Source organism: Nymphaea colorata, chromosome 2 (assembly GCF_008831285.2).
Source record: "Nymphaea colorata isolate Beijing-Zhang1983 chromosome 2, ASM883128v2, whole genome shotgun sequence".
In the NCBI taxonomy this organism is placed as follows: Eukaryota; Viridiplantae; Streptophyta; class Magnoliopsida; order Nymphaeales; family Nymphaeaceae; genus Nymphaea; species Nymphaea colorata.
The window spans coordinates 36,217,374-36,222,969 of NC_045139.1; the positions used below are offsets into that span (position 1 = coordinate 36,217,374).

General features: G+C 39.0%; 1 long non-coding RNA gene across 1 annotated transcript; it reads right to left on the bottom strand.

The window, feature by feature from the left end:
• Positions 1-2,952: 2,952 nt before the first annotated feature.
• LOC126409805 (uncharacterized) lies at positions 2,953-5,208 on the bottom strand. Its single transcript, XR_007572582.1, has 2 exons — positions 3,866-5,208; positions 2,953-3,479 (listed from the first exon to the last, which is right to left on the bottom strand). It is a non-coding gene; the product is annotated as an uncharacterized LOC126409805 (long non-coding RNA).
• Positions 5,209-5,596: the final 388 nt, after the last annotated feature.

A 5,596-nucleotide genomic window follows, 5' to 3' on the forward strand; every position in this document is an offset into this window, starting at 1 on the left:
TTTGGTGTTTACTATATATATTTTGTTGTACATAAATCATATTTGGATCAGATTTACATATGCTTTAGAAGTCATAAATCAGATTTGGATATAACTTAAAATTCGGATTCGGATCAAATTCAAATATAACTTAAAATTTAGATTCGGATCGGATTCAAATATAACTTAAAGATCGGATTTGTATCGGATTCATATGTAGATTTTAAAATCGGATTTGGATATGGTATAATTTTTTTCATTCAAATTTGAATTTAAATCTAAATCCTAATATATGAATATCTTAAAAATCGAATATGGTAAAAAGTGTATCTGATTCGAATATTATCCGTTGACATCCCTAAATGAATGACACCATGTGGCAACAATCAATGTCATCTGTATCGAACGATACGCACGCGTATTGTACGATACGGGAGTACGATACGATGCGTGTTTTTTTAAAACATACGCTCCTTTCCTCCCTCTCTCTTTTCTTGTTTCTAAACATCGCAAGAGACATGGGATGGAGAGATTTTCTCCATTTGCATCAACCTTTGCCGGTGAATAAGCTTTCTTTCTCGTTGTGGGGAGTTTGGGGACGGTGGTAAGCTTGGAGAAAGAGAGTTTTTTGGTTTTTAACACCAAGAAGGTAAGAAATAACTCATTTTTGCCGTTGAATTGTTCATTTCTCTTATTTTCTACATTTATTTATATGTTTTTGCTTGTTTGGTGAAGATATGTCGGATCCTGTATGGAAGTGGTGTACAATGGTGAATCTCAAAGATATGTTAAAAGTTAAGTGTAATTTTTGTAAGCAAATCATATCGAAGGGATCTCTCGCTCTAAACATTATATAGTTGCTACACACAGTGATGTAGCTCAATGCATTGGCTCCCAAGAAAACCCATTGCCATTCCATATAAGGCACCAATGTTTGGAGCTTATTAATGTCGTGAAAGCAAGTAGAATTGAAAAGGTAATGCAAGATGCCGATGTAGGATTGGGGACCCATATAAAGAAGAAGGAAGCGAAGGTGAAGATGTTAAGCTCAAAGAAGAAGATGTTGGTGTTAGTTTGGAAATAGCTAAAGGGAAAGCCATCATGCATATAGGTGGTTCTTCTTCAACTGCAACCAGAAAAAGAAGATGTGCAAGTGCAAGTACAGTTCTATGAGGACGTGGTAGGAGTGGGGGTCATACACTCGTACTGGTGGTGGTAGAGTACTTACTCTGAAGTCGAGCAATAGGTCTAGTTCGATCAAGAATTTTTTTTCTAATTATATTGTTGTTGGTGCTCAGTCTGATATTTGTACAGCCATGTATAAGGATATTGTTGAAGCAGCAGATGAAGCCATAGAAAGGTGGTTCTATGACTCATCTATTCCCTTCAATGCAGCAAACTCAAAATGTCCTCTTTTCATAAATTGCGAAGTAAAATTCTCAATAATGTAGTTAGAGATGTCAAGACATATTGTGATGAACTGAAATTGAGCTGAAAAAAGACAAGATGTAGTGTAATGGCTGATGGGTGGACAAACATAAAAAACAGAACATTGGTAAACTTCCTTGTATATTGCCTCTTTGGTACAATGTTCTTAAAATATGTTGATTTGTCTGATACTCCTAAGGCTGCTGATGTTTTGTTTGAGGTTTTTGATAAAATTATACAAGAAGTTGGGCTTCAAAATGTCGTGCAATTTATCACTGATAATGCAGAAAATTATAAAGCTGCATGTGAAATGTTAGCAGCACGATATATAGGACATTTTATTGAAGCTCATGTGTTGCTCACTAAGTAAATCTAATACTTCAAGATCTTTGTGAAAGAGATGATATGAAGTAGCCAGTTCTTCAAAGATGCCAAGAAATCACGAAGTTTAGTTATAATCATGCTTATGTCTTGAATTTAATGAGGAAATCCACAAATAGGGCTGAATTGATTCGACATACACAAACACAGTTTGCTACAAATGTTTTGACATCTTAAAACTCACTGATACTATTTGTACCTCAGCCGAGATCACCTCGACCGTGTCTGCCATCGACGAAACAGCTGCAGCCATCATCTTCACCCTCAATGCATGGCACTGGGCAGTAAGGGCACTTGGAGCTCCCTTGGGCTCTACATGGGTCTTGGGGGCTAGCAAGAAAATCTTTAGTTTCCACCCTCCTTAGTAAACAACATGGATATGGTGGGAATGATCCATATGGCATCTCCAAAGAATGCATTATTGTTTTTAGGGTCTGGATCAATCATTCATTCCATGGAACCCATTATTGGGTATTCTCCGACTAAGAGTCAGAACATGGTTCTTATGGGCGGTTTAACTAAATATATGCCAATTACAAAAACAACTTTTTTTTTAGGTACACTTTCTCTTTGTGGTATTCCACCCCTCGCTTGTTTTTGGTCCAAAGACGAAATTCTTAATGATAGTTGGTTGTATTCACCGATTTTTGCGATAATAGCTTTCTACACAGCAGGATTAACTGCATTTTATATGTTTCGTATGTATTTACTTACTTTCGAAGGGCATTCACGTAGTCATTTTCAAAATTACAGCGGACACACAAATAGTTCCTTCTATTCAATATCCATATGGGGGCAAGAAGGTTCCCAAGCACTACATTGACGCCATCAATGGGTTGTACATAATGGTCAACCAAAGATGCATCATCCGAATGGTGAACTCACCTCACTACACATAATGAAGCATTCTAAACTTGTTCGAATTGGATATACTTTTTACCATATCTGATTTTTCGAATATTTATATGTTCAGATTTGGATTTAAATTCAAATTTAAATGAAAAACAATTTATACCATATCCGAATCCGACTTTAAAATCTACATCTCAATCCCACCCGCATCTGATCCGAATCTAAATTTTAAGTTATATTTGAATTTGATCCGAATCCGAATTTTAAGTTATATCCAAATCTGATTTATGACTTCTAAAGCATATGTAAATCTGATCCAAATATGATTTATGTACAACAAAATATATATAGTAAACACCAAATGAACTATGAAACCCAATCTTCACACCTTTTAAGAACATCTAGCATGCAAGACATAGGAATTAAGACCACATCTTTTAAGAACATCTAACGACCAAACTCCAATGTTGCCCATGTTCTTTTCAGCTTCCCCAACCTTCAATTTGTTCTCCAATCCTTCAAAACAAACCGTCACAATTCTTGGGTTTGGGCGCACCAAAAGATCGCACAAAGGTTTGATGCAACCCTGACTCACCAGATAACTAAATAACAAGGTTTACCAATTAAGGAAAAAAAATGATCCGACAAACAATACTAAAACAACATTTCCTTTTCTGTGCATATGAAGCTTCATACATCAAAACATACTTTTATCTGATCGTGTGTACCCCCTGAAGTTGCATTGGAGATTGCCCAAGCTGCATCTTTTTTTATATCAAACTCAGCTGTTTGAAGCAAATGTACAAGTGGACCAATGATATATCAACATCAATAACAGCCTGCAACCCAAAAAAATGAATAACCGCAGTATAAGCTTCCACAATTGAGATTCCCAAAGCAAAATCAATTTCCAAAACATAATAAATAGAGAGAAAGATACCAAAGTTGACAAACTGCCCAACCACCCCAATAACAATTATTCAAAAGCTCAAAGCATTTAGCAAACCTTTGTAAATTGTAATAACTCCAATTTCCTTGTCACGCATACATAAAATACATACGCATATACATATAATTTTATAAAAAAGAAAGTTTGACAAAGAAAAACAATAATAATTCCCAATACACATCCAAAATTATAAAAAGGTAAGTTCAACAAAAGTTTTAATTCCCCTTTTAACCTTTATTCATCACTAAATCCACCTGAACCAGAAATCACATATACCTGAAACCTTATTTCCAGCAGTGATGTTTGAAATCGTCCAGCATGCTTCCTTCTTTATACTTTTCTTGTGATTGTGCATCAAAAGATTCAACAGGCACTGTAATGCTTGGTGATTGATAACATACTGAAGGAAAAACAAGCAAATGTGATCATCAGTACACAGAAAAAATTGCTTATTCATGTGCAACCTTAAACCACCACAAGACTGGCCCAGTATATATAAGTATACCACATGACCATCTTGAAGAAGCAAACGACACTTGAGAAAACAAAGGCATACGTACGTGGGGAGGAAAAGAGGCAAAGGCCCAAAGAGGCAGGTCTCAAGCTCTTTAACAAATGCAAATTTTTTACAGCAGTGTCTTGCATACAAAATTCAAAAAGAAAAAGCAACCAGCTACAGCAAACTAAAAAGCAAATGAATTTGCCTTGTGTCGCAAGGTGCAGGTGCAAAAAAAATTCAAAATCTAGGCTCTCATATTCAAGATGTGTAAAGTCATAAACAAAGTACCAAAATCTCCAAGAAAAGACCAGTGTGTTTCCTGTGTACACACCAGTTCCCATGGGGGATGTGCCACAACTTGAGTTGGGAGACATTACTCACCCAGGTGAATAACACGTGTGATCCCTTTCTCTTACAAACAGGATAGAAGCATAAAATTTATACACGCGATTGTAATAAGGACAATGAAACCCAAAATGATCCCCTGAGCCAGGGAAAAGTAACCACCTAAGCAAAGATAACAGATTAAGGCAAGAAACGGCAGTCAACAAATCAGGTGTCAAATCAATCACAACATTAGGCAAAACGGGTCTCAAAGATGAGGAAATAAAATAACAATAGAGAAAAAGATGGAAGAGGAGGAGAATCAATTTTAGGAAGCAACAACGAAGAAGAACAACGTCAAGGAAAGGAGCAAGACACAAACAGAATGAGAAAGACGTTGTCTACTGCTAGGACGAGAGAGTTGTTGAAGAAACTTCTATCAGAAAATGAAATCCCCTAATTGTTTTTCAGCCCTTGCAATGTGAGTTGGCAATCCTGTGGCAACTCAAGCAGATCCACTGACCGAGCAACAAGTCTATGTTATGGCGGAAGAGAAAGGAATGCTGCACATCACCAGCAACAGAGAGAGAGAGAGTGAGAGGATTACCTACGCAGCAGAAGAGTGAGAGGGCAAGAGAGACGACGACAAGGGATTTTTCTTTTCAATGTTGAAGGTGCGGTGGGGGTTGGGCAGCAGCGGGTGAAGAAGATAGAAGAGGAAGACGAGGGGAAGCCCTTTTTCAAAACTTCTAGGGCAACCCCCTCCCTCCTCTTGTTCGAGTCCCATACCCCATCCTCCTCCTCCTCCTCCTCCTCCTCCACCTCCTCCCGTCCCTCCTCCTCTTCCCGTCCCCCATTCTCCCTTCCACCTCCACCTCCTCTCGTTCCTCCTCCCATCCCCCATCCTCCTCCACCTCCACCCGTCCCTCTTCCTCCTCCGCCTCCTCCGGTCCATCCTCCTCCTCCCGTCCCCCAACCCCCCTCTCCTCTTGTTCCTCCTCCCATCTCCCGTCCCTCCATCCGCCTCCTGCTCCCGTATCCCATCCCTCCATCCGCCTCCACCTCCTCCCCTCCCCCATCCCATCCTTCGCCTCGTTCCTCCTCCCGTCCCCCATCCTCCCTTACGCCTCCACTCCTCCCGTCTCTCATCCCCCCATCCGCCTATACCCTCTCTCGTTCCTCCT